This window comes from Taudactylus pleione, unplaced genomic scaffold (genome assembly GCF_031769625.1).
Source record: "Taudactylus pleione unplaced genomic scaffold, aTauple2 ptg000454l, whole genome shotgun sequence".
NCBI lineage: Eukaryota > Metazoa > Chordata > Amphibia > Anura > Myobatrachidae > Taudactylus > Taudactylus pleione.
The window spans coordinates 1,838,457-1,854,339 of record NW_028284856.1 but is presented as its reverse complement, the minus strand read 5'-3'; the positions used below and the strand labels follow the sequence as shown (position 1 = coordinate 1,854,339).

Below are 15,883 nucleotides of genomic sequence, written 5' to 3'. Positions count from 1 at the left end.
ATATATTATTTATGTATAACAAATCTTATAAGCTGTAGAAAATATATGTGAAGCTCGGTGGCTCACACCGGTAGTTATATTGTTGTTCATGAGAAGGAATCACACATTATAGTTTTAAGTGCAAAAGGAGAAAAAGAGGTTGATGTAATCCAAATGAATAGTATGTTATTGGTGCAAACTCATTCGAATGTATTCATTGTAAATTATAGCAATGTAAAGGTTATAACTTAAATACTGATCTTAAAATAATTAAGAATAAGAAATGTGTTTACAAATGAATAAATTGGAGTGTTTATTTGCATGAGAACATTTCCGGTTTCAACTATCATCACATTACAATATATTTTGGTGGGTTTTCGCAAGTAGACCCACATAGACCATAATTACTTGGTGGAGGCACTGAAAATGGAAGTTACACCACTTAGAGAGGTTATGGGTGGGTACATTAGGAGTAACAAAGGAGTTAGTAACCTGGTGACCCTTTAGTGATAAAATGGGGGTTACACATATATATATATATATATACACACTCTGTGGCATGTGGCAAACCTTGCTGAACGAGGAAGAGTAGGCCTGTATTTGTACTTAATTCAACAATATTAATAACGTAGGGGGTTCCACCAGCGCTCACTGTAAATGGTGGCTGCAGATCTAGATGGGGAGGTCCCATGTGCTCCCTTTGGTAAAAACAATTATAAAAAACCTGATGACCTGCACCTGTCAACTTAGTTGTAAATGCTGCAATTAATATGTGCCCCTTAATATTCAATTCCAAGGTACTGTGTGACTATTTGACCAATAAATATATGCTATTAAAGATAATGTAATGAAATAAACAATAACAGAAAATGGTATAAAGAAAATCCCTTTTATTAGAGTCACAGTGCTTTAAGGATGATGGGGAGTAGCCTGGAAAGGGGTACCATATGAATATACCAGGCTTAGAGGTGGGTGTCCCTCACCTCCAGTAAATGTGGGTTGCAGTCGATGGTGCTGACTATACAGCCACTTACTCAACTTCCGTAGTGCCCTCCAGGGTGAATACTGCCTCCAGTGCAGAAGGCAGGAGCGTGTCTCTTGTGGGCTCGACTCTGCCAATTGCAGAGGAGACTAGATGGGCAGCCCATGCTATATGAGCCGCTAGTAGAAAACGTGGCTCCTCACCAGGTGGTCACAGTGTCTTCCAGGATTGATGCAACTCCTGGTGCTGAGGTCTAGCGAGACAATGTGGCCTGGACTGAGTCAGGTCCCGGGATCTTGTACTGAGAAAATCTATGCCAGGATGTTAAAAACAACTGTCTTTGTAGGATAAACCTTGTAATAACAGGTGTTGCTTAATGAACTCCTACGCATGTCGCTCAAACAAAGCCTTCGTCAGGTTCTTTTTCAACATTAGTTGCATAGCGAAATACAAATATTACCATTACAGTCAGCATAAAGGAGATCAGTGCGATCACTGCTGTGATGGCGATGCAGGTTGGGATACTCGTTGATATTTTATTTTTAATCAGATCTTCTATGCTGACATGTTCCCGTGTCAGCTGCTCTGGTTCAGCACTGATGTCTGTGTGCAGGACGTCATCGGAGATATTCTATAGCTCTGCATTTTCCGTTCCTACTCTCCAGGTCACTTTTAGGTAATAAAAGGACTCCGCTATTACATCGTTATCCTCATCCTTTATTTCACAAGCATATGTCCCCTGGTGGAATGATCGCGTAGGCTCAGTTAGAATGTGCAGGTCTGGTCCTGTATAAATTTTTTTTTTTTTTTTAAATTCAGTAATTTTTATTTGCTTTCAAGAAAAAAACATAATCACAAACAATTGTACAAACAATAAAGAAAATAAAATATAAGTGGTCACATCACGTCTTTTACATAGAATGCATCCAATACTATAGGTCCAGAAGGGTATACTGCAACGAAATTACACATTTACATTTAGATCACATAACTCGGGCACATTTTGTATAACAAAATTGAGGCAAACGCACAGCTTCTGTACAAAGATATACATCACAGATCATGTACATGTCATAATTCTTGCGACTAAGTTGGTACGGGGAAATTAAGTAATACACACAATTATATCACATGGGTTAGCTACATCTGATCAAGTCTAGTCTCCACGAGTCTCCGTGCATATGTCGAGTCCAGCCATCTGCCCCAAACAAGCCGGAATTTCTTCTCAGCCTTCCTAGCTAAATACACAAATTTCTCATGCGCCAAGGTCTCATTTACCAGTGCTATCCACTGTCCTATCGTTGGGCCTTCAGAAGCCAACCATGTTCTGGCTATACAAACCTTAGCTAATGTACACAGGTTAATAACATATTGTGCAGAGTATTTATCTAATGTGTCTTTTTCAATACTAGCTAGAGTGCACACCATTGGGGTTAGCACATCCCGGGGAACACCAGTGGACACCAGTAAAGCATTGACCTCCTCCCAAAAGGAACTAACAGCAGAACATGACCATAATAAGTGCCAGAAGTTGCCACCGGCGGAATCACACTTTGGACATTTAGAATCAGATCTACCTCCGAATACAAACAAACGATCTGGTGTTAAATATATTCTATGCAGAAGGAACAATTGAATTTGTTGAAAGCGAATTGTTGTAGTATCCATCTTTGGACTACCCAGGGCCCCTTTCCACACGTCATCCGACAATATTCCAAGGTCAACTTCCCAATTTTGTCTAATAGATGGTAAATCTGTAACATGATGTTCACGCATTAAATCTGCATACATAACGGACACCAAATGCCTTGGTCCAGCAGCTTGTAATAGAATTTTGACCGGGGAATCTCGGAACATTGGAGGAGCATCCACAAACTGTGCGTCTATGGCGTGTCGAAGCTGAAGATATCTATAAAAGTAATGTTTTGGGATATTAAACTCACGCTGCAGCTGTTCGAATGATTTAAACACCCCAGACATATATAATTGTCCTAACGCATTCACCCCCCATTTACCCCAGGCCTTATTAATTTGCAGTAAAGCCAATTCATCAAGCCCCCTAGTATTATGCAGGGGAGTATCAGGATCCCATCCCTGGCCCTGAAAAATCCATGTGACCTGCCACCAAATCAAAACCGCTTGTCTAACCAATGGAGCTCTAACAGCCCTCAAGTTACTGCTGAGTAGTATTTGAAGTGTAGTATGTCCCGGGGATTCCTGTCTCACCAGAAAAGTAGATAATTCATCTACCTCCAAAACCTGTGTCCATATCTTCAACTGCGCCAATTGTGATGCATAATAATAAAATTTAAAATGAGGTAACGCCAATCCCCCAGCCTCCCTTGACCTAGTAAGTGTATTCAGCTGAATGCGGGCTCTACGTTTAACCCAGATCAAAGAGGATAATAATCCATCTATTTGTCTGAACACACTCTGAGGAAGATAAATTGGAGAGTGTTGCAACACATAAAGAAGTTTGGGTTGCAAAACCATTTTTACAAGGTTTACTCTGCCAGTAAGCGTTAAGGGCAATTTCCCCCAAGTGTCCACCCGGGATCTTAAATATTCTATTTGCGGCTTAATATTTAAGGACACATAATCACGAGGGTCATTAGATATCCATACACCTAAGTATTTGAAGGAGTCTACCCATTTTAGTGGGAGTGGTATAAGCGGAAGAACTGGACAAGCTCCTCTAATGGGAAGTATACATGATTTGTCCCAGTTTATTTTCAGACCCGAATATTTCCCAAAATAATTAATAATTGCCAGGGCATTTGGCATGTAAGTATCATATTCTGAGACAAAGAGCAGGATATCGTCAGCATATAGTACTATTTTATCCGATCTAGTTCCCGTGGAAAATCCCTGAACATCAGGGTTAGCCCTAATCAAGCAAGCCAATGGCTCAATGGCCATGGCAAATAGGTGACAAGGGGCAGCCCTGTCGCGTACCCCGTGAGAGAGGGAAGGAGGATGAGGTAAATCCATTAATTGATACCCTAGCCATAGGCGCCGAGTACAATTTAATCCATTTAATGAACCCAGAGCCTATCCCAAAGCCACTCATTGTTTCCCATAAAAATGGCCACTCTACGGAGTCGAACGCCTTAGCGGCATCCAGTGACACAATTATTTTAGAAGAGGGGTCATTGTGTGAGATCTGCAATTGGGTAAAAAGGCGTCGAAGATTAAGCGAAGTTGATTTTCCTGGCATAAATCCAGTCTGATCCGGATGTATCAGCTGGGCAATCACTTGGTTTAACCTGATGGCTAAGACTTTAGCCAGGATTTTGATGTCTGTGGGGAGGAGAGAAATAGGGCGATATGACTCAGTCTGCTTAGGGTCTTTTCCCGGCTTTGGTAACACTACTATAAGGGCTTCCGACATGGATTGAGGGAGAGAATTACACTCATACAATTTATTGAATAGATCAAGCAAGCGAGGCACATAAAACTGGCTATGTTTTTTATACAATTCCAAGGGAATTCCGTCTAACCCTGGGGCCTTTCCATCTGGGAAGGATCTTATAGCAACGCCAATTTCCTCTATAGTCAAAGGGGAATCTAGGAAATCCTTGGCCTCAGAGGACAACTCAGAAGAGCTATATTCCTAAGATAGTGATGCAATTCTACAATGTTATATGACATACCAGAACTATATAGTTGCTGGTAGTATCTAACGAACTCCTGTGTGATATCCGGTGTTTGATTATAAATTATACCACCTGAACCAACAATCTCTACTATAGTTGTTTGAGGGCATTCCAATCTTGCCAAATTGGCCAAGTAACTACCAGGTCTATCACCTGTTGCATATCTAGAGTGCGAGTTGAATAAAAGTTTATAACGAGCCTTATCTGTCAAACTGTCGTTCCATGCCCTCTGCGCAGACAGCCAAGCAACCCTGGATGACTAATCCATTAGTGAGGTAGGTGAGCTCTAGTGATTGGCAAGAGACCTCCAACTCTAATTCCTTTTTCTTGTAGAAAGACCTTAAACCAGCAACTCGTTTCATCAAAGTCCCCCTAAGAAAAGATTTAAATGAGTCCCATAGTATCTGAACTGGAGCCGTATCATAATTAAGTTAAAAATATTCCTTCCACAATTCTTCCAGATCAGAACCCGCCCCCATACGAGTCAACCAGAATGAATTAAGTTTCCAAAATGATTGACCTCTTTGACATTCCAGATCTAAGCTAAGTGTCAGTAGGGAATGGTCCGAGATTCCTCTGGTCTCGTAACGCACAGACTTAATTCTTGGCAGCATATCCCGTGTGAGCAGCGAAAGGTCAATCCGGGAGAACGTGAGATGAGAATACGAAAAACAGGAAAACTGCCTTGTAGTAGGGTTTTTCGTCCTCCACGCATCGACCAAGCCCAACCCAGACACATAATCCGAAAACCTGTTGCCGTGTGGTGAAGGACCTTTAGAAACAGTACCCCTCCTATCCAGATCCTGATCTAGAACATTATTGAAATCCCCAACACAGACTGTAGACGTTCCCGGGGACAAGGCCATAAACTCTGCTACTTTCTTTAAAACTACTGAGGGATAAGGAGGCGGTATATATAGTGCTAACAGTAAAAGTGATATATTATTAATCCTACATTTCAAAAAAACATAACGACCCCCTGAGTCGATCTGCACCGATTCCAGTATAAAAGGGTCCGATTTGCGAATCAGAATGGAGACCCCCCTAGAAGCGGACGTATGTGATGGATGGTAGGCCCAGCCCACCCACGGTTGCCTTATGGAGGTGTGTCTCCATAAGGCAAACTATATCCGCTCCATCATTTTTAAGTTGTCTCAGCACTAAGGAACGTTTTATTTTGTCATTAAGACCTCGTACATTCCAAGTGAGAACGTTGATATTAGCTTGCATCATAATATTCCAGTTAGTATGGCATCTCTACCCAAAATGTGCATCCAAGGAGCAATCCCGTATAGACCCACAGTATACGCATATCTTGGACCGTATATACAACAGTACAGTATATAATAATTTGAGACCACGTAAAAAAAAATTAAAGAGAAAAAAAAGAGGAAAAATAGTAAAACAATAAAACTGCAACCCCCATCCCTTCTTCCCCCCTCCCTGTATACCCAACCCCAAATGTGGCATACCTATTCCCACTCCCTTCCCTCAACCAGTAAACAACAGAAAATTAAGTTCACCAAGTGAGCATATAAGGGAAAAAAAATATTTTATCCCGTATGCAGGAGGCAAAGTATATAATGACCCCTAAACACAGGGAACCCTCCAGTATTTCACACCCCGGGAATAAAAAATGAGAACAGGATACTGTCCTAACCTAAAATAAAATATTGTCAGGCTAAGGAGCTTGGATACTGAGCAAATATGTAAGGAAATGATCATTATATCAATCAAGCTATACCATCGCACAGCAATTAAAACAACAATATGCATAAACGCAAAGGAAAAACATTAGATTATGATGGCAGTCACTTATATGACATAGTTACGTGTTATGCAAAATAAGAGCATCAAACCATGTTCAGTTATTTACTAGCGGCCTCCTGGCCGGGGCGCGACGATCCAACCACAAGGCAGCCCTCTCTCGGGGTGAAGAAGAATTTTGTTTCGCCATCTGCAACCACTCGTAATTTAGAAGGGAACAGCATGGCGTATGGAAGATTGAGATCTCGCAGACGACGTTTAACTGAAGAAAACTGTGCCCTTTCTCTTTGAACCTCAACTGAGAAATCAGGGAACACCGAAATCCGTGAGCCATTACGTTCCATAGGACCTTTAGTGCAAGCCAATCTTATCACAGCGTCCCGATCCTGATAGTGTAGGAATTTGGCAATAAAAGTACGCGGGGGTGCTCCAGGAGGAAGCGCTCTGGTCGGCACACGGTGAGCCCGCTCAACTGCAAAGTGTGAGGTAAAGGCCTCCTGGCCATATGTTTCCAGCAGCCATTTCTCCAAAAATTCCTCCGGATTCGAGCCCTCCTCTTTTGCCCGTAGCCACACAAATCTGACGTTATTACGCCAAAGGCGCCCCTCCATATCCGACATCTTCTTATGCACCGTAGCCATCTGAGAATCCAGAGCAGCCACCTTTTCTTTTAGTAGAGATACCGTATCCTCAAGCATAGAAGTACGTGTTTCCACCTCTCCCACTCTCTCACGAACTCTCTGTAAATCATGGTGGATTATAGATAGGTCAGACTGCACCTCTCCAATTTTGTCAGCAAGCCTCTTCTCACTTGCCGCTACCGCATCCAGTACTCTCTGCAAAGTAGCCGAAGAGGAGTCCTCTGGTATGGTCCTGTATAAATACTGGTGAAGTAGCTCATATCAGTCACCCGGATGTTTATAGCAAACTTCCATGTTACGGTTATGTACTCAGGAAGGGGAAAGGGCACGCTGCAATAAATGTTTGCCTTTGTCAGCTCTAATAAGTCAATGTCTTCAAGTGGACACTCCACAGGTATCTGGCAGTCCTCCACTGTGCATTCATCACACTTAAAGACACGTGCCGCTTTTGAAGACAGCAGGTGGATATACAGTTTGCAGCTGGATTCTGCGAGATAATTTGTTTCACACCGTTTATCATAGATCTTATCTTGTGTTCAAAAGCCGCTGTCCAATCTTTTGACGAAAGTGATGGCTGGATCTCCTGGACAGTTTCATTAAAGCTTAACCGATACTCTCTAACTCTGCTCATCTGTAAATACGGTAGAAGAAGCTCATCCATAGGTTGAAATCCTTTTCTTATTATATTCAGGCATTCAACTGCCTCCATCTTATCCAGATTATTGGCATATTGGCAAATTCTTGCCTTATCCTCGGGTGTCATAAGACAGTTATAGCAACAATCATATATATCTGGTCCACAGAAAATATATAAGACACAAAGAAGCAGGCAACGCTTCTGTACTCCCATGGTTTCCAGCAGCAGCGTTGTGTCTTCCTGTCCGCCAACAATCGTAGAAATTGTCACGCTATAAAATGAAGAATAGCCTTAAGTATGCATCTCCTTCGGTTATAAATACCTTTAGGTTATGCCTACCAATAGGTTATGAGTCTCTGTAGACTGTGTATCACCTTAAGTAGGCGAGCATGAGTGCAACAATAGGCCTTTGTGAGGTAACAGTACTGGTTTGTCACATGTCATGTGGTTACCAGCAGACTGTTATATGTGATGTATGACAATCAGATATCTTACATCTTATTTGAAGATAATTTCAATTAGTGTTATGTTTATTTTATTCTATCTTGTCTTGTAGAACATCCCCATTAATATGGTTGTATAGTTACAAACTGTCTGTAATCACTATTCTTATTTTCATGTCTTTATAAGTGAATATATATTGCACAGGAAAATATTAAAAGGTCAGCAAAAATGTCTTGATGGGGGATTCAGGTTAAATACGGGAGAAAAATGGTCAGAATTTGCGCATTAGAATCCTACTGTGTATTTGTCATATATGTAAATGACCATGAAATCCTGTGTTACCTTGCCACTGCAGACAGTCCATACTTATTTCTCCTGCCTTATCATCAATATATACAGTGACGGGCTTTCTTTTGTTCTTTTTATATGCACCTGTCGACCTACGCTATGTAGTTAAAACAATGAATAAGGAATAATACAACTGTACATGTGTCCATTAGAAAATGTTCTTACAGGATTGGAAGAGCTAAATTATAAAAAATAAAATTGGATTTCTACACCTGTAAGAAGCAAAAAATAACAGATATATATATATATATATATATATATATATAAATCCTATGTCAGGCAGTCAGAGATCGGGGTAGCGTGTATGGTTCCTATGACAACCGCCGGGGAACATGAGGATGACATCATGTAGGCGCGACAGTTTCCCCGGTCGCGTGCACCCGCTCCGGCTGCTGAAGTTTTTTTGTCACTCTCTCGGTGGGGATATAAGGTAAGTTTTTGTTATTATTCTGTATTGTACATCTTCCTGAGGACGAGGCATCAGTGCCTCGAAACGTCGAAGTAAATCACTAACGAGTATACTGCAGTGCCGTCTGTTGTTTTGCCATACCAGGCATTTCAAAGATCTCCTGTACATGATTATCTAAGGGCACGCAGGCTATTATATTTTTCTATTGGAGAGTGCCGAACCTGTTGTCTATATATTGTTGGAATCCCATTTGGGACTATCCTAGGGTTACGGCACCCTGTATATGAGAACATCTTAAACTTTTCTTTTTCCCTCACTGGAGTGAGTATAAGTATTAATCAATGTAACTTCACCATGGATTCTAATACACAAGCGTCTTCATCCAGAATCAACACAGACTTTACCTCTTTAAATTTACCAAAGGGTGAAACTTTGACATTTACAGAAGATCAGGCAAATGAGATCCTGTTTGCAGAGGAACCCGCTTTTGAACAGCAAATTACCAATGACGATCTATATCATTCCTTATTTAAATTACAGAAACGTGAAATCGATTATCTTCTTCATGGCACATCCCTTTCAGATTACTTTAGACAAAAAATCATTCCTAGAGGTTTCAAGGTGCGCAACTCACCTACAATAGGCAGAATGAATTCTGCCGTAGGTGGGTTGCAGTTCTTAATAAATGTAGCCTAGACCTTATGCTATTAGTCATAGAAGAAGCTGGCAGGGAAGGGTCAATTACAAGATCCAAAATTGAAGCAATTAAAACTGAACAGGCAGTCACCTTAAACGATCCCAGCTATGACAAATGGCTCAATAAATTAAAAACACAATGTGATTTGTATAAAAGAGACCTCATGCGCTTTAAAAAAAACAAGTTGCAAGTGGTCCAGCAGGACTACGAGGATAACAGAATGTATCAGTGGCTTTCAGGCACAGAACCAGCACGACGATCCGGACGTTTTTCAAATAGAACAAGTTGGAAAGACAGATCAAAATATCAACATTACTCCTCTCAGAGTGACAGCGATTTTGCTGTAAACGAATCGGATGATACTCTTACCACACAGAGACCCCCTTTAGGAACCGTCACCCGCAGTACGATGGATGGAAAAACAAAAGAACAAGGCGCGGTGGCCAAAACGAAAGGGAATTTAAAAGCCACAGGACAGAAGAAAAATTAATATTTAATTTATCCTCTAGGATATTAAGCAAAAACGAAGAGCGGGTACTGAACAAGGGACTTTCTTTTATACCGACAAATCCACATGATGAATTTCAGTGGCAAATTGACCTTCATAAAATGAATAGAAAACTTAGACTCAAAGAATTTTTTCAACATACACTTCCTACAGCTAACAGTGATCCTTTCTCAGAATTTCATAAAACAAGAATGAAATCAAAATTCGATCCACCATCTACCAATGCCTCTATAAAAACCTTTACCAGGCTTTTTGATGAATCCATGTCCAAATATACAAAAGCTTCCACTAAATGTCATTTCAATTTATCACGTGCGGAACATCAAGCTTTAAAACAATTAAGCAATGATCACAGCATTATTATACGACCTGCGGACAAGGGAGGGGGTATAGTGATTCAGGATCTGCAGGACTACAGCAATGAAATTATGCGACAACTAAGGGATACACATGTGTATGAGAAACTTCAATCTAATCCTATAGGTGAATTCCAGGCTGAGCTGTTTCAAATTCTTAAAGCAGTTTTTGAGAACACTATGCTGGATCAAAAAACATATGATGCCTTACAACAATTACACCAATCCTTTATACGGTGCCTAAAGTCCACAAAAATATGACAAATCCCCCGGGGCGGCCAATAATTTCCGCCCGGGGATCATTATATCAACCAATTTCCATATTCTTGGATGGTCTTATTCAACCATTTGTCACCAGCATGCCCACGTATTTAAAAGACACTACTTCTTTTCTGACACTAATAGGAAATATGACCAACATTACGGATAATACCACACTTTTTGCACTGGACGTTAAGGATCTCTATACCTGTATACCTCATAATTTGGGGCTGCTTGCTATGAGAGATTTTTTGGATCGTCTAGGAGATCAATTTACGTTCAATCAGGATCTCTTCATCCTATTGTTAGAAAAGATTTTAACATGTAACTATTTCTTGTTTGACGGGGCATACTATATCCAGAAATCAGGATGCGCAATGGGATCAGCGGTATCACCCTCCTATGCGAACGTCTTCATGTTTCAGCAGGAAAGACACTTGTTCTTTGAGTCAGACATCATTACCCGAAACATGAAATTATACATCCGATACATAGATGATATATTCATTTTGTGGGAAGTTGAGGCATTTGTATTGGAGAACATTATACAACAAATTAACGACTCAGATTCGGTGGTCAAATTTACCTCCAGGTGGAGCAAAAGCAGTATTGACTTCTTGGATGTTATGGTTAGTATTGAAGAGAAACAGATCTCCACAACTGTTTTCGACAAACCAACAGATCGAAACACACTATTGAAGTCAAACAGCCATCATCCGCCCCCCCTTAAACGCGGTCTACCGTACTCTCAAATGCTTCGTATAGCTCGAATTACCAGTGACTGTAGCCAACTCCCCACAGAATTGGATAAAGTCATTTCTAAATTTAGGGAGAGGGGTTATAAATATAAAGATCTCATGGCTATTAAGGCGAAAGTATTAGCCATGGATAGAACCACCCTACTCAAACCTAAGGGTCAAAACAATTCTGAATCTTCTGTGTTTCTTTGGAGCACTAAGTATGATACCAGCAGTGCAATTATTCCTCAAGCTAGTAGAGCACTATGGCCCATTATTACAAGTGATAAAGATCTGGTAGGTTTAAATAAGAGCAAGCCCATGACTTGTTATAAGCGGGGTCGGAACTTAAGGGATTTGTTAGTACGTACCGACATTACCAATTTGAAGTCACAGAAATCTGATTTAGTGAAAGAGAAACAGCCAGGTTGTTATCGTTGTCCATCTTGTGTAACATGTAGCTATTTACAGACGGGATCTACCTTTCAACACCCGCACACTGGAAGAATTTTTCATATAAAGCACATACTAACATGCAATTCATCTTTTGTTATCTATATGATAACTTGTCCATGTGGTCTTTGTTACATAGGGATGACTTCCCGCAAATTCAAGGAGAGAATGGCTTTACACAGGTCAGCAATAAGAGCAGCTCTCAACAATAAACCCATGGACCAACCTGTCGCGGTCCACTTTAGAAATTATCAACATCAACTGTCCTCACTTATGCTGGCCATACACTCTGCAATTATCGGGATGATCCACCCGATATCGGCGGATCGCCGCGATAATTGCAGCGTGTATGCGGGCGACCGAGGGTTAAATATTGCTCGGTCGGGCATGCTGGATTGTCCAGCATGCCCGTCCGATGCGATATTTACCCGGGAAACTGTCGGCCGCATCGGGCAGTGTATGCCCAGCGCGGCCAACAGACAGACATTTCCTGTGTTCCTTCCTACGGAAGGAACAGGGAAATGTCTCCTCCCCTGGGGGCGGAGCGCAGATGTCGGGCTATACACTGTGAGATTTCTCTCACAGGGTATGCCGGCGACATCTGCGGCTGGCAGGCAGCAAGATAAAATGTCTGTCGTCTGACAGACATTTTAACTGGCAGTGTATGCCCAGCATTAAGTATAAAATAATTGATCACGTCGCTATAAGAATAAGAGGTGGTGACCATCTTAAGGAACTGTTACGATTGGAAGCATCATGGATTTTCAAGTTGGACACTGTGGCTCCTAGGGGGTTAAATGAACGCATTTCTTGGAATTCTTTGGAGTAATCGATCTTTCAGCTTATGATTCATCCTGTGTCTGTGTTTTGATGTTTGTGGACGTTTCATGTGTGTTATATGTTTGGTGTTTTTTTCTTTTAGATATGGTCCTTTTGTCCTGTATATTAAGCAGTTTAAAAATTGTTGGGCATTTATATGCCATATTACATGTTCTGAATCTATTTATATGTTCTGATTTTAAGTACATATCTTTATTGTCATCTCCTTTATTCATTCACTCACTTTTTCTTTCTTTTTTCTGTTTATTGATATTTGCACACTGTCAGGCAGTCAGAAATCGGGGTAGCGTGTATGGTTCCTATGACAACCGCCGGGGATGACGTCATGTAGGTGCGACAGTTTCCCCGGTCGCGTGCACCCGCTCCGGCTGCTGAAGTTTTTTTGTCACTCTCTCGGTGGGGATATAAGGTAAGTTTTTGTTATTATTCTGTATTGTACATCTTCCTGAGGAAGAGGCATCAGTGCCTCGAAACGTCGAAGTAAATCACTAACGAGTATACTGCAGTGCCGTCTGTTGTTTTGCCGTACCAGGCATTTCAAAGATCTATATATATATATATATATATATATATATATATATATATATATAGCACTAATCTATTCCTGGATTTGGGGTGCAACATGGTATATGACCACATTGTTTAAATAGAAATCCCCTGTGATTTCTATTTAAACAATGTGGTCACATACCATGTTGCACCCCAAATCTGGGAATGGTGAGTGCCATGGATTAGTGATTTTTGATTAATGTTTAGAATTAATCATTTTTGCGATTACATTTTCTCATGCACCCCTTTTAACTAGTTTAATCTAACTTGTATCAGCTGTTTGCCTAGGTGCTTTGCAACAGGTGTGCTTGGTAACTGTCGCACGTTTAAAAGCAAAGTTGCTGTGAGCTTTAAACCTTGATAGCATACCCTAAGTTTAACACTAATGTGATGGCTATGTCCATGTTATAATTCTGAGCAATTGAGTAGAGACTTGCAGTAAAGTTGGGACCCGTGACACGGACTGCAAGCTTAAATGCATTGATCAATTCATGAACCAAAACCCCACTGTTTATTTTGTTTATTATTATTTCTGTTAGTTATTATGGTGAGTGCAGAGCCCCTGTGATTTATATATATATATATATATATAATATGATATATATATATTAATATACACACGGTTGGGTATGGGATCCCTGCTATTAGAATACAGACACTAAAAGGCAAGTTCCCTATCGCTAACCCTCCCCCCTTACTGCCTAATCCTAACCCTCCCACTAGTGCTTAACCATAATCCCTAACCTAACCCCCGATACTTACCTTTGGGGTGCCGGTGGTCAGTATACTGGAGCTGCGATCCTGACTGCTGTCCAATGCAGGTAATTAGACCATCAGCTTCCCGTATGCCAGGATGCTGACTACATCCTCATACATACACTATTTATAAATACAGATGTGCCCTGATAAATCTAGCCTCTTTGAGCTCTAAACAGCCCTTCTAGTCGCGCAATGCCGAGGTGTGACTTGGTAGCACCGAGCATCTTTTCGTGCAATGCGTCTTATTCGCACAGTAATGTGAATAGTTAGCATAAGCAGCTTCTGCTGATTCAAATTATATGCAGCATGCCTATGTTCTGTGAGCGACTGTGGGTGAAATAAAGTTGGAGGAATTCTTTATACGCACAACTGTCTGTACGTGTGTTGATTTTCTCACCAGTAGCTACTGTAAGGTACCAGGATTTAAGGGTCCCTATCTGAACTCTGCTGGAGCTCGGAAGAGGTTCCAGATTGAACACTTTCATGCACTCGCATGCCAGTCAAACTTGCACCCTATTACATTCTCAATCCTTCAAAATGAAAATGTTCAAGTTTGTACTTGCGCTAAAACTCACACCCTATTACAGTACATCCCGCCCTATGTATCTATTAAAACTGATTATCAAGCCTACACTACCGTTCAAAAGTTTGGTGTCACCCAGACAATTTTGTGTTTTACATGAAAACAGAATTTAATTTATCAAATGAGTTGCAAAATGAATAGAACATATAGTCAAGACATTGGCAAGGTTAGAGATAGTTTTTTTTTTTTTAAATAATAATTTTGTCCTTCAAACTTTGCTTTTGTCAAAGAATGCTCCTTTTGCAGCAATTACAGCATTGCAGACCTTTGGTATTCTAGCTGTTAATTTGTTGAGGTAATCGGAAGAAGTTTCACCCCACACTTCTTTAAGCACCTCCCACAAGTTGGATTGTCTTGATGGGCACTTCTTGCGTACCATACGGTCAAGGTGCTCCCACAACAGCTCAATGGGGTTGAGATCTGGTGACTGCGCTGGCCACTCCATTACAGACAGAATACCAGCTGCCTGCTTCTTCCCTAAATAGTTCTTGCATAATTTGGAGGTGTGCTTTGGGTCACTGTCCTGTTGGATGAGGAAATTGGCTCCAATCAAGCGCTGTCCACAGGGTATGGCATGGCATTGCAAAATGGAGTAATAGCCTTCCTTATTCAAAAACCCTTTTACCTTGTACAAATCTCCTACTTTACCAGCACCAAAGCAGCCTCAGACCATCACATTACCTTCACCATGCTTGACAGATGGCGTCAGGCACTCTTTTCACTTGTTCTGTGTCTCACAAATGTTCTTCTGTGTGATCCAAACACCTCAAACTTCGATTCGTCTGTCCATAACACTTTTTTCCAATCTTCATCTGTCCAATGTCTGTGTTCTTTTGCCCATATTAATCTTTTCCTTTTATTGGCCAGTCTCAGATATGGCTTTTTCTTTGCCAATCTGCCTAGAAGGCCACCATCCCGGACTCACCTCTTCACTGTAGACGTTGACACTGGCATTTTGCGGGTACCATTTAATGAAGCTGCCAGTTGAGGACTTGTGACGCATCTATTTCTCAAACTAGAGACTCTAATGTCTCGCATGGAATAGCCTTCATTTCTAACAACAAGAATAGACTGTCGAGTTTCACATGAAAGTTCTCTTTTTCTGGCCATTTGGAGAGTATAATCAAACCCACAAATGTGATGCTCCAGATACTCAACTAGCTCAAAGGAAGGCCATTTTATAGCTTCTCTAACAAGCAAACCCGTTTTCAGCTGTGCTAACATAATTGCACAAGGGTTTTCACGATATATCGGATCGGCACAATATAGGTGCTATA

At 41.0% G+C, this 15,883-nt stretch overlaps 1 pseudogene; it reads right to left on the bottom strand.

Moving 5' to 3' along the window:
• Positions 1 to 1,358: 1,358 nt before the first annotated feature.
• LOC148504800 (sperm acrosome membrane-associated protein 6-like) lies at positions 1,359 to 7,734 on the bottom strand (annotated as a pseudogene).
• Between the last annotated feature and the right edge of the window lie 8,149 nt (positions 7,735 to 15,883).